Source organism: Ovis canadensis, chromosome 5 (genome assembly GCF_042477335.2).
Source record: "Ovis canadensis isolate MfBH-ARS-UI-01 breed Bighorn chromosome 5, ARS-UI_OviCan_v2, whole genome shotgun sequence".
In the NCBI taxonomy this organism is placed as follows: Eukaryota; Metazoa; Chordata; class Mammalia; order Artiodactyla; family Bovidae; genus Ovis; species Ovis canadensis.
Window position 1 is genome coordinate 56,075,101 of NC_091249.1, and position 11,814 is coordinate 56,086,914.

Sequence of the window (11,814 nt, forward strand, 5' to 3'; positions counted from 1 at the left end):
AGAAGAGTTACAATCTAGGACACACACTCCTGGGAGCCATAGGCCAGTAGGGAAGACAAAGCCCAGAATCTTTTACAGAGAATAAAAGTCAGGAGGGTTGTTGTAAGCAAAGAGCCCATTGGAGGAAACTGGGAGCTAGGAGTGTGACAGTTTTTCATTGGCTGGGCTGTGGTGGTCTCTCATTGGCTGGGCTGTAATGGTCCCTCATTGGCTGGTCTGTTGCTGGGCAAGGAGAAATGCTTCCTTCTCAGCCGGTGAGAAGCAGTAACCTTCCTGGTGGGATGAAAAAGTAAGTCTCTTCCTGTTTGGGCTCTGCAGTGGTGGGGTAAGGGTACCCCCTTCCACCTCCAGCTCCATTTTATTTATTTATTTAATTCAAGTGATATATATTTTTTTCATTTTTTTGGCCTTGCTACTGGGGCTGGGGGACATGCAGAATGGAACCCATGCCCCCTGCAGTGGAAGTGTGGAGTCCTAACCACTGGATCACTCCAGAAGTCCCTTTTGATTCCATTTTAAGTGAGGTTTCCTTTGTTCATTGTCAGAATTCTACTGGCTGGGTGCCTGCCCTATGCTGGGCAGAGGTCACAGGCCCAGGTTAATCATAAAGGCCACCATCTTGAGTATGTGTTGAGCGTCTGAACCTGGCCTCCAGCCTCCAATTTCCCGGAAAAAAATATTCCATTTCAACAACAGCAGTATCGCTGACTCTGTTGGTGTCCCACCTGTTTGCCGAAGCCCCCTGAAGCCTGACAGGTGTTCTCCAGTTTGGTCTTACCTCTCTTCCTGCGTGGAGGTCAAGACCTCCAGGGCTTCTCACTGCCCTGACCAGGCTCTGCAAGGGGCAAATCTTGCCCTTGTTTTAGAAGTGAGACCTTTTACACACAGGGCACGGGGACGGCCCCAGGGTGGTCAGCCTCACTAACTCTGTGCTGTGCACAGAAACCCGGGATCACAACAGTCGAGGAGCTGCCCAGCCTGCAAGACTCGGGGTGGGAGCCCCTGCCTCAGTTTCGTCGTCGGCAAGCTGGATGTCAGCCGTCCACTTGGCTTCTGAAATTCTGTTCCCTCCCTAATCCAGCCTGGTCTGCCAGTGGCCGAATCTCCTGTCCACCTTCCTCCCTACAGCGCCACGTGGGGGCGGCCCAGCGGCCCCGGCTGGAGGGCGGGAGTCGGGGGATGGGAGAGAAGCAGCCTGTGCCTGGGGTCCGGTAGATCCTGGGCCTGCTGAGATGCAAAACAGCCCACAGTGTGGTAGTGGGGGGCGGGGCAGGAGGGGGTCGCTGGGAGGGTGCCGAAGGCTTGGCCAGGCGGAACTCAGCAGAATCAGAAAGGAAAAAGCAGTTCCTGGCGGCCTCTGACTTAAAACAAACAAACAAACAAAAGTGGGAAGGAGCGGAGGAATGCCAGGAATGCGGCCAGTCCCCTACCCGGGTGGGGCCCTGGCCGGCAGCCTCCAGGCCCACCCAGAGGCCCACCCAGACCACCCCCAGCCTCTGTGCTCCACCAAGGGACAAAGACAATTATTAACAAGCTTGGAAGAAGCAGAGCCATTAAAACTGCTTCAAACCCTCTCTCTGGTTTTCTTTCACTCTGGTATAATAGCTCGTCGTCCCTCAGGCGGAAGTAAAAGGGAAAAATTATTAATATCAAAGGCAGTGCTTAGGAACCAAAGGAATTTTACTTCCTTGTCTGAGGTCGTGATCTCGGCTGCCCTGCAGGCCCTCCAGTAAGGGGACCTAGGGGTCTGGGTCGGAAGTCCCTGGTAGTTTGAATTCTTCAAGCTCTGGAATGGAAGAGAAACCCCGTGGAAGGTTCCAGAGACAAGGGTTTCATAGGCAGCAATAACGATGAACTCTTCAGGGTGTCGGTGGCCCACCGGAATTTAAAACTGTTTCTAAAACCTTGGCCTGCTCTGTCCCTGTATGTCCCCGAGACTCTGCCGGAACCACATACAATATCTGGAAATGACACAGAACATTCCGGAGTCCAGAGGCCCCTCTCTGGAGATAAATACGACTCTCATTACTTTTTTTTTTTTTATGGGACCTATTTTATCTTAAGCAGAAAGGAAGTTGCCAAGAAAACAGGCTGATGGAAGCTGGTGGGGCCTTCCTTTGCCCAGCTGCTTCTAGAATGTTCCTCCAGGGTGATGAGTGGGAATTAAACACCCTGTTGGCTCCACAGAGAAGCTTGGGGTGGGGACAGGGGGGTGCAAAATGTGAATTTCTTTAAAAAAAAATTGGATCACAGGGAAGGAAAAGTGATCGCCCCAGGCTTTCAGGTTTTTTTCTCGTTGTTTGTCTAGCTCTGATGCTCTGATAGGAAGGCCCAGGGGCAGGGTTCTGGTGTTGGACGCCCTGGGGAGACCACAGGTTCTAGGTCAGTGGGGCTGGGGAGGGGGCTCCCAGACATGGGACTGGGGGCCAGTGTGCATGCACCTGGGGCCCAGGGTGAGTCCTAAGTTCAGAGTTGGCAGGGCAGTGGCCCGCATAAGGACCCAGGGAGCAATGTGAGGGCCGTGGCCTCAGCCAGGGGCTCCCACTTGGACAGCTAGCCAAGGACCTGCAGTGATTCAACCTTGATCCAGTTTGAGTTAAAGGTGATTGTTTCCAGGGGTTAGGGTTCAGTCCCTGGTCAGAGAACTGAGATCCTGCAAGTCCTGAAAGTGAAAGTCGTTCAGTCCTGTCCGACTATCTGCAACCCCATGGACTATACAGTGCATAAAATCTGCCAGGCCAGAACACTGGAGTGGGTAGCCTTTTCCTTCTCCAGGGGATCTTCCCAACCCAGGGATCAAACTCAGATCTGCTGCATTCTTTACCAGTTGATTCTTCACGCAGATTCTTTACCAGTTGAGCCACAAGGGAAGAAGCCCAAGAATACTGGAGTGGGTAACCTATGCCTTCTCTAGCGGATCTTCTTGACCCAGGAATTGAACCAATGTTTCCTGCATTACAGGCAGATTCTTTACCAATTGAGCTATCAGGGAAGCCCTGGAAGTTGTGAGTGTGGGGAAAAAAAAAGAGTTGATGTTTCCGGAAAGTCCTGTGGATGGATGATGGGGACAGCTGCATGACAGTGTGAATGTGTTTTGTGCTAGAAATGGAGATGGTGAATTTTATGTTCTCTCTTTACCACCATTAAAACAATAAAAAGGATGATTCAGAAGAAATATTAGTATCATCCAGAAAGTTTCAAAATACCGAATAAGTGGAAAGGAAAATGAGGAAACCATCTTAACAAGGAGACAGATCTCTCCCCTTGGTTAACAAAATAAAACTACAAAGTAAGAATTTAAAAACCTGCTCCCGGGAGCTTCCCAGCGGCCCAGGGGTTAAAACTTCCTCTTTCAATGCGGGGGTGTAGGTTCTGTCCCTGGTCAGGGGGCTAAGATCCCTTGCTGCCAAAAACAGAACATAAGCTAAGATTTATGAAGAGCTTCCCAGGTGGTGCTAGTGTTAAAAACCCGCTTGCCAATGCAGGAGACTAAGAGACTTAGGTTTGATCTCTGGATCAGGAAGATCTCCTGCAGGAGGGCATGGCAACCCACTCCAGTATTCTTGCCTGAAGAATCCCATGGACAGAGGAGCCTGGCGGAGTACAGTCCACGGGGTCACAAAGAGTTTGACATAATTGCAGCAACTTAGCATGCACGCAGATTTATAAGCACTTATTAAAAGCAGTAGAGCACAGAATTATATATACTTTTTCTTCTTGCTTTCTATGTAAGGTACTTGGAACATTAACCAGTAAATCCTATCTCAGTCTGTGGGTTGAGACTTTGTATATTAATTCCATCACCGTCATTCTAACTTCACAAGGAAACATCATTCACTTTAATATAGATCATGAGCAGTTGTATTTATCTACACATGCATTCCCTTCTTGGATCCTCATTCTTCCAGTCATTGTGGAGCTTCCATCTGAAATCAGTTTCCAAATCCTTCAATATAAACTTTAGGATTTAAACACAACAGAAGCAATCTTGTAACAAATTCAAGACTTAAAGGCCTGCTGCATGTTTTACCTTTGGATTCCTGGAATGTTTGTTTCCCTTTCTGCATGGACTTTTAAAAAATGTTTTTCCTGCCTAAGCTTTGGAGATGCCAGAGCTGGTTGTTAAATATATCAAGGAAAAATGGATACAAAAGGCTTGAGGACTGTTTACAAACCACAGGAGGGAACCTGTGTAACACCTGGGAGTGAGGTGCCACATTTACAATCCCAGATCCCCACAGATGCTGGGGCGTGGAAAAGCCTGCAAGTAAAGAGAGTGAGCTTGGAGCAACAGGAATCTGACAGGACCAGAAGGGAAGAGCTTTGCACGCTTATTATATATTTTTTCACAGTTGTGCAAACTTGCTACAATGACAGTTATTTTTAGGCAAGGTTTGGAAGATATCAGTGTGATCCCAATTTTATGTATATGTATCAATTGATGGCAGCAGTGAAAAATTTTATTTTCTTGGGCTCCAAAATCACTGCAGACAATGACTACAGCCATGAAATCAATAAATGCTTGCTCCTTGGAAGAAAAACTATGACAAACCTAGACGGTGTATTAGAAAGCAGAGACATTACCTTGCTGACAGATGTCCATATGGTAAAGCTATGGTTTTTCCTGTAGTCAAGTACAGATGTGAGAGTTGGACCATAAAGAAGGCTGAGTGCTGAAGAATTGATGCTTCGAACTATAGTGCTGGAGAAGACTCTTGAGAGTTCCTTGGACTGCAAGGAGATCAAACTAGTCAGTCCTAAAGGAAATCAACCCTGAATATTCATTGGAAGGACTGAAACTGAAGCTGAAGCTCCAATACTTTGGCCACCTAATGCTAAGAGCTGACTCATTGGAAAAGATCCTGATGCTGGGAAAGTGAAGGAACAAAGAGAAGGGGGCAGCAGAAGATGAGATGGTTGGATGGCATCACCAATTCAATGGACATGAATTTGAGCAAGCTCTGGGAGATGGTAAAGGACAGGGAAGCCTGGCGTGCTGCAGTGCATGGGGTCACAAAGAATCAGACACGACTTAGTGACTAAACAACAACAATCTATGGTGTATAAGTATTATATATATGCATACATATGTATAGCTATGTTCATATGTGCACACCTATGTTTACATACATACACGTTTCCCATGCAGCCTACATAGATTCAGGAAATATACTGAAGGGGAAACCTCTGACGGTAAAGGTAGTTACCGTTGACTTGGGGGGGGGGCCAGACGTTACAGATGATTTTTAGTTTTCTTCTATTTCATTGTCTAATTGTGCAGAATGTGTATTTAATATATATAAATGTTAAACTTGGTAAGAAAAAACACATCTAAAAGGCTCAGGAGCAGAGAAGCCTCTCCCCTTGATCAGTCACTTGCTCCTCCCCTGACCAGGAAGCCACTCTCTCTGTCTGTGGATCATCCTGTTCTGGACGTTTCCCATCAGTGGAGTCACACCCTGTATGTCCTTCTGTGTCTGCTTCTCTCACTGAGCATCGTGTTCTCAGGGTCTGTCCACGTGGTAGCAAGTGTTAGGGCTTCTCCCCTTTTCCTGGCTGAGTGATGCTCCTGTGTGTGGAGGGAGCAGACCCATGTGTCTGTCTGCTGATGGACACTCAAGTTGTGTCCACTTTCTATCTGCTGTTCATCCCGTTACCGTGAACTTTCATGTAAAAGTACTTATGTAACATGTTTTCATTTTCCTAGGGTGGAATTCCTAGGATGGTATTACTGGCCATACAGTAACTCTACTTTTACCCTTTGGAGGAATAGCCACTATCGTCCATGGCAGCTGCACAGTTTCATCTCCCACCATCCGTGGACAAGGATTCTAGCCTCCTCACACCCCAGTCCACACTTGTGACTGCTATATGGACACCATCCACCCTCGCAGTCGGGAGGTGCAGTGTTGCTGTGGTCTGCCTTTCATTCCCTCGTGATGGTGATCATCTTTTCATGGACATGTTGGTTGGCTGATCATCTTTTTTTGCAGAAATGGAGAGGAATCTGGAGTCTTTGTCTTTGCCCCCACCCCTCTGGGTGAATGTCAAGTAGCCGCCACCCCTTGGCCCATCGAAATGAGAGTGAGTTGGTGACAGACCATCTCCACCCCAGGAAGGAGACACTTCTGTGAAAACCATGGCACCACACATATGCCTGCTGGTGTGTTCAGACCGAGAGGGGCCCGTCCTGTTCCCTGGGGGGCAGTCATCAGGAGCCTCTCGCACAGGTGGCCCTGAGGCACCCTAGCCAGCAGCCCATGACGTGGGATCAGGTGTCCATTCCCTGCTATAAACTATTGATGCCAGTGATGTCAGCCCCGCGAGGTCTATGAGTCTCAGGTGTTACTGGCAGAGAAACTGGAGGGCTGCTGCTCCTCTGTCCTGGAGTCCCACAGCCCACCTGGGAGGCATAGTTCTTCCCCTTCCTGGATCCTTCCAGAGTTAGCTTCTTACCAGGAAGGCCCCCACTCCCAAGGAGCCCTGATCTCCAGGAAGCAGGACTGCAGAGGCCCGGGAGGGTTTTGTTGAACTGGGCTATCTCCCTGCAGGCCCCTATAGCCCCAGAAAACATTCAGAAGTACCAGAGCGTCTGGGCTGAATCTCTTTGGCTCACAGCATCCTCTATGGGGCTGTCCTAGGGGCTGTGGGTGTGGGGAGGCCTCCCTGTCCCCACCCACTCAATGTCAGGAGCCTCCCTCTGCCCCATGACAAGCACAGATGTCCCCACATGCACCCCTGTGTGCCCGGGGGCAGAATCTCCCCAGGTGAGCACCGCTGCTTTACTGTGGTTAATTCTGGTCTTGGATTTGGTCTGGCCTTTTCAAGCCAGTCTCACACACATCCGGGGTCACAAGCCAAGATCTGGACAAGGCATTGACCAACTTTCCCACTGCAAGTTCCAGACGAGGCAGCCCAGGGGGTGGCCAGGCAAAGTCTGGGGTCTCCACTCCCCCAACCCGGGCCCATGTCTGGCCCAGACCCCGAAGGCAGCCATGTGTTGCCCCGTGACCCCGTAGACAGGCGGTGAAGGTGGTGGGGGGAGGTGAGCAGGCGGCCTCAGATCGCTTACAGCTGGGCTCATGTTCCCTATCGAGATGTTGTCCTTGTCATGAATTTTGCAAGCTCGTGGAAGCAGCTGCCCTCCCCGCCTGGCTGGCCCCTCCTCCCCTTTTCCTGGGGGGCAGAGTGGTTTCCTGTGGCCATGGCTGCTGAGAGCCTCGGGGGCGGGATGGGGGGGGCACCTAAAAGGGCACAGGGCTCTCCTCTTGCAGTTGAGGGCTGGAAGCCTGAGGCCAAGTTCTTGAGGGACCAGCCCCTCCTGCAGGCCCTGCAGAACCAGCTTCCTGGGGCAGCTAGCCACCTTGGGGCCACATCACCGCTCTGGCAGGGGGCCCACATCACATGGCCCCTCCCCATGTCTCTGTGTCCTGTCTTCTCAGAATGACACCACCCTTGGCATGAGGGCCACCCCACTTGGGGTGACTCAGCTCCTGACATCCGTGAAGACCCTGGTCCCAAACAAGGTTGTGTTCCTGGTGCCAGTGGTCAGGACGTGGGCATCCCTTGAGGACCCAACCAACCCCTGGTGGGGTCTCTGTGGGCCACTCCTGCACACGAGCCGAAACTCCAAGTGCTACCCCCATTAGAAGGCCTGGATTTGATCCCTGGTCTGGAAACTAAGACCCCACACAAGCCACAGGGGTCGCCAAATAAATAAAAATTTAAAACAAAAAATCCACATGGGACCAGTGGCCACCTCACCAGGTGGCACAGATTCAAACAATAGCATGTTCTGGTTTTTCACAAATTCTGTATCTGTGAATTCAGCTTCTCGCTGAAGTTGATTTATCTGTAAAATGTATTATTTTCTTGTCAGTCAATGCGCCCGGCGCTCCTGTGGTCACTCTTGAACATACTGTGGCATCCGAGCCCAGGAAAGGTGGAACCAGGATTCTGCCCCTGGGCTTAACCCAGGCTGGAAGCCAGGGTCTTTTCCTTGCTTGTTTAGTGCCTGGTTTTTCACATTAGGGCTTTTTACGGGTAATTTTGAATAAAAGTATTTGACCTAAGTTTTTCTATAGTCCTGCTAGCCACTGAATCAATATATGTTAAATAAGAGGTCTTCAAACAGAAACTTGCAGGAAACAAGATGTGTTTTGAGTTGGTGATGGTGTTTTGAGCAGAGAGGCTCAAAGGACCCTCACTCACCCTGCATTGCCCCTAGGACCGGGGATCTGTGTTCCCCAAGCCAGGACTTGCTGCAACTTTACAGACCCTGGATGTGAGAAAGATGGCAATCACCACCATTTTCTTTTTTTAAATATTTATTTGGCTGTTTGGCCTTAGTTGTGAGTGGACTTAGTTGCCCTGCGGCATGTGCCATCTTTGTTCCCCAATGAGGGATGGATTGATTGCATCCCTTGCACTGCACAGTGGATTCTTGACTACCAGGAAAGTCCCATCACCTGGATTTTCTAAGCAGAATTTTTACTGAGCTGCAACTTACATGCAACAAAACACCCTTTCAAGCTGCCATTCTTAGCCACTGACTCCCCGAGAGCATCCAATCCTGATTTCTGGCACCGTGGGTGCGTTCTGCCTGATGCCGAGCTTCCGTTTGTACACTTGGGATGAAGGTTTACCTGGCTGGTCTCTGTGCTTCTCCGTTGCCCCATGGGCTCCCGAGTGGAGGCACCACATGGCCTATCTGCATCCTTTGGGCAGTTGCTCACCTTCTTTCTTTCCAGTGTTTGTCTGTTATGTCCTTTTGTCAAAGCTGCTACAGAGTTTCTTGCCCAGGTTTTTGTTGACTGTTGTGTAAGCACGAAGGAGCACAAGTGCCTGACCTTAGGGAAGGCGTACAGGCAACTTTTTAAGAAACTGCCAAGCTGTTTTGCAAAGTGGCTGCACTGCCTGCTCCCCAGCAGCGTTTAGGGTTCACCTGCCCCATCCTCACCAGTGCTGTCATTTCTGGTCTTCATCCTAATTTCTTAAAAACAGGTTTATTAGATACAATTCACATACCCATAATGCCTAGCCACTTGAATGGTTTTCAGTTTATTCACAGAGCTGTGCACCGATCAATTTTAGAACAATTCATCACTGGGGAAGAAATGCCAGCCCCTGACTGCCACTTCCCAGCCACTGACAGCCAGGAACCCACTGTCTGTGAATCTGTCTGTTCTGGATGTTTCCCATCAGCGGAATCACACTGTGTCCTTCTGTGTCTGCTTTTCTCACTGAGCATCGTGTTCTCAGGGTCCGTTCACAGGGCGTCTCTCCTTTTCATGGCTGAGAGACGTTCCTGTGTGTGGAGGGACCACGTTGTGTTTATCTGTCAGTGGTCACCTGGGTTGTTTTCACTTTGGGACTGTTGTGAATCACGCTGCTGTGGACATGCGTGTTCAGGGTTTGTGTGGACATCTGTTTTTGTTTCTTTGGGGCGCATACCATAATTGCTGGGGCAGGTGATAACTCTACTTTGACCATCTGAGGACTGGCTAGACTGTTGCCCACCCTCCTCGGTGCTCCCATAAAGGCAGAGCAGCCTGGGTAAAGCGCAGGCAGGGGGTCTAGGCTGAGAGGCCCCAGGCAGCTCACTCAGCCTCTCTGGGCTTGGGAAAAGGAGACTATTTCTGACTCAGAGGATTAGAGGTAAAACAGAGCCTGTAGGGAGGCAGCAGCACAGGTTGAGCTCCCAAGGATGTGGATGGGCGGGCGGGGGGTCGGGGGGCAGCATTGCTCCTATCCCAGGCAGGGTCTGGGACACAGTGGGTCCTTCTTGGAGGGAGCGGCTGGCCTGGTGGTTTGGGCAGATAAGGTTTGCACGTTGGTCTCAGAACCTGGAGCTGGGGAACCTGCTGTTCCTGAGGAACCCGCTGTTCCTGAGGAACCCCGTCACGGGGCAGGAGGCAGATTTCCCCATGAATGTTCTCAGGCTTGAGCCAACATTCAGTGTCTGTTCTATCCCTGAGTTCTGGAGGCTGGGGTAGGGGTGGGGCTTCAGCCTCTCAGGTCAGCACACTCAAGGCTCCATCCCACAGAAATCTGGAAAATGAGTCAGAGAGGCTGGTCTTCCCAGGTAAAGAACCCAACCTGCCAATGGAGACATGAGATGTGGGTTTGATTCCTGGGTCGGGTAGATCCCCTGGAGGAGGACATGGCAACTCACTCCAGTATTCTTGCCTGTAGAATCCCATGGACAGAGGAGCCTGGTGGGCTACCAGTCATAGGGTCACAGGTCAGACAGGGCTGAAGCAACTGAGCAAGAGGCTAGGAGACCTCTGGGCTGGGGGTGCCAGCAGTGGAGGGGGATAGGGGTGGCTATCACTGCTGTAATCAAGGCAGTGAATAAACACAGGACCAAATACTCAGGAACTACCCAGCCATTTCCACTTGAAACACTGGGGAAAGCACATGGGGAGGAAGGGGGCAGCGGCCCAGGCCTGCCCCTCGTGTTGACAAAGAAGTAAACTGAGGCAGCCCCAGCAGATCTGAAAAGAGAAATATTGATAAGACCCAGCGGTCCCTGCCAGCGCATGGGACACTGACCCCCATCTGGCTCCTGCCCACCTCCCTTGCTCCAGCCCTGTAAAGTATCATTTTCAGACTTCTCAGACAGTTGCAAGGTGATCACACATCCACATTCAGCCTAAATCATTGATGAGGCAGGCAGCTGGCAGGCAAGCTGAGCAGGGAGCAGGCAGACAGGGAGGCCAGCCAGCTCCCATGAACCAGGGCACTGATCCAGCTGAAACGTGGGGCCCAGGGGCTCCCCGAACACCTCCGCTCAGTGCAAATGTGGAAGGCCTGCCAGCAAACTTTCATGTCTGATCCAGGTTCCATAGGGGGTCCTGGGCTAATGGGTAGCTCCCAAAATGGTGTGTCCTCATCCTCCATCCCCCCAGCAATAAACCTCCCCTCAGGATGGTTTGCAGGTGAGATGAAGGGTGGTGAGTGAGATGAGATCATCCCGCAGTCTCTAAACCAAGGACAAGGGTCCTTTTTAGAGACACACAGAGGAAGGACAGAGAAGAGTACCATGTGACAACAGAGGCAGGGACTGGAGGGATGTCACAAGCCAAGGACACCTGAGCCCTCAGAGCTTCATGAAGCAGGAAGGATCCTCCGCTGGAGTCTCTGGAGGGAGCTTGGCCTTGTGGACACTTAGGTTCCAAACAGAGTGAGAATAAACCTGTGTTGTTTTATGTCACCTAGTTTGTGGCACTTTTCCCATTTGAGCAGGGGCTGTCTTCTCCCTATTATGTTCTGGTGGCAGGCAAGACAGAAATCCTCAACCGTTTTGAAACGCTGGGGAGGCTGTTCTGATGAGGGGGCCTGCCTTACAGCAGGCAGTGAAGGAGGGAGTGAAGGAACATTCCTTAAGGGAACAGCCTTGCACACAAGGCCTATGTAAATAAGGTCAGAAACCAGAAGGTGCTGGCAGTGTGGGGTTCTGTGGGGCCACAACGTCGGGTTGGGCTTTCTCGAGCCTGGACGGTGGTGATCACAAGTGGGTTTGAGTAGATTCCAACCGTTTAGATCCATGCTGGGAATCTGGTGGAGGGTCCGTGAACATGGCTGCCCCTTCCTTTCCTCCAACCATCCTCCCCGCTGTCACGGCGGGGCGAGTTGCGGGGGGCGGGGTGGGGGTGAGGAGGACGCATCCCTGGCACCAGTCACTAAGGCAACAAAGATGAGCAGCTGCTCTCGGTGGTGCCCAGAGCGGAGGGCAATGGGAGTCCTGGGGACAGCCAATCTGCAAGAATGCGCCGGGGATTCGCCCAAATCCACCGGGACATTCCTCATTAG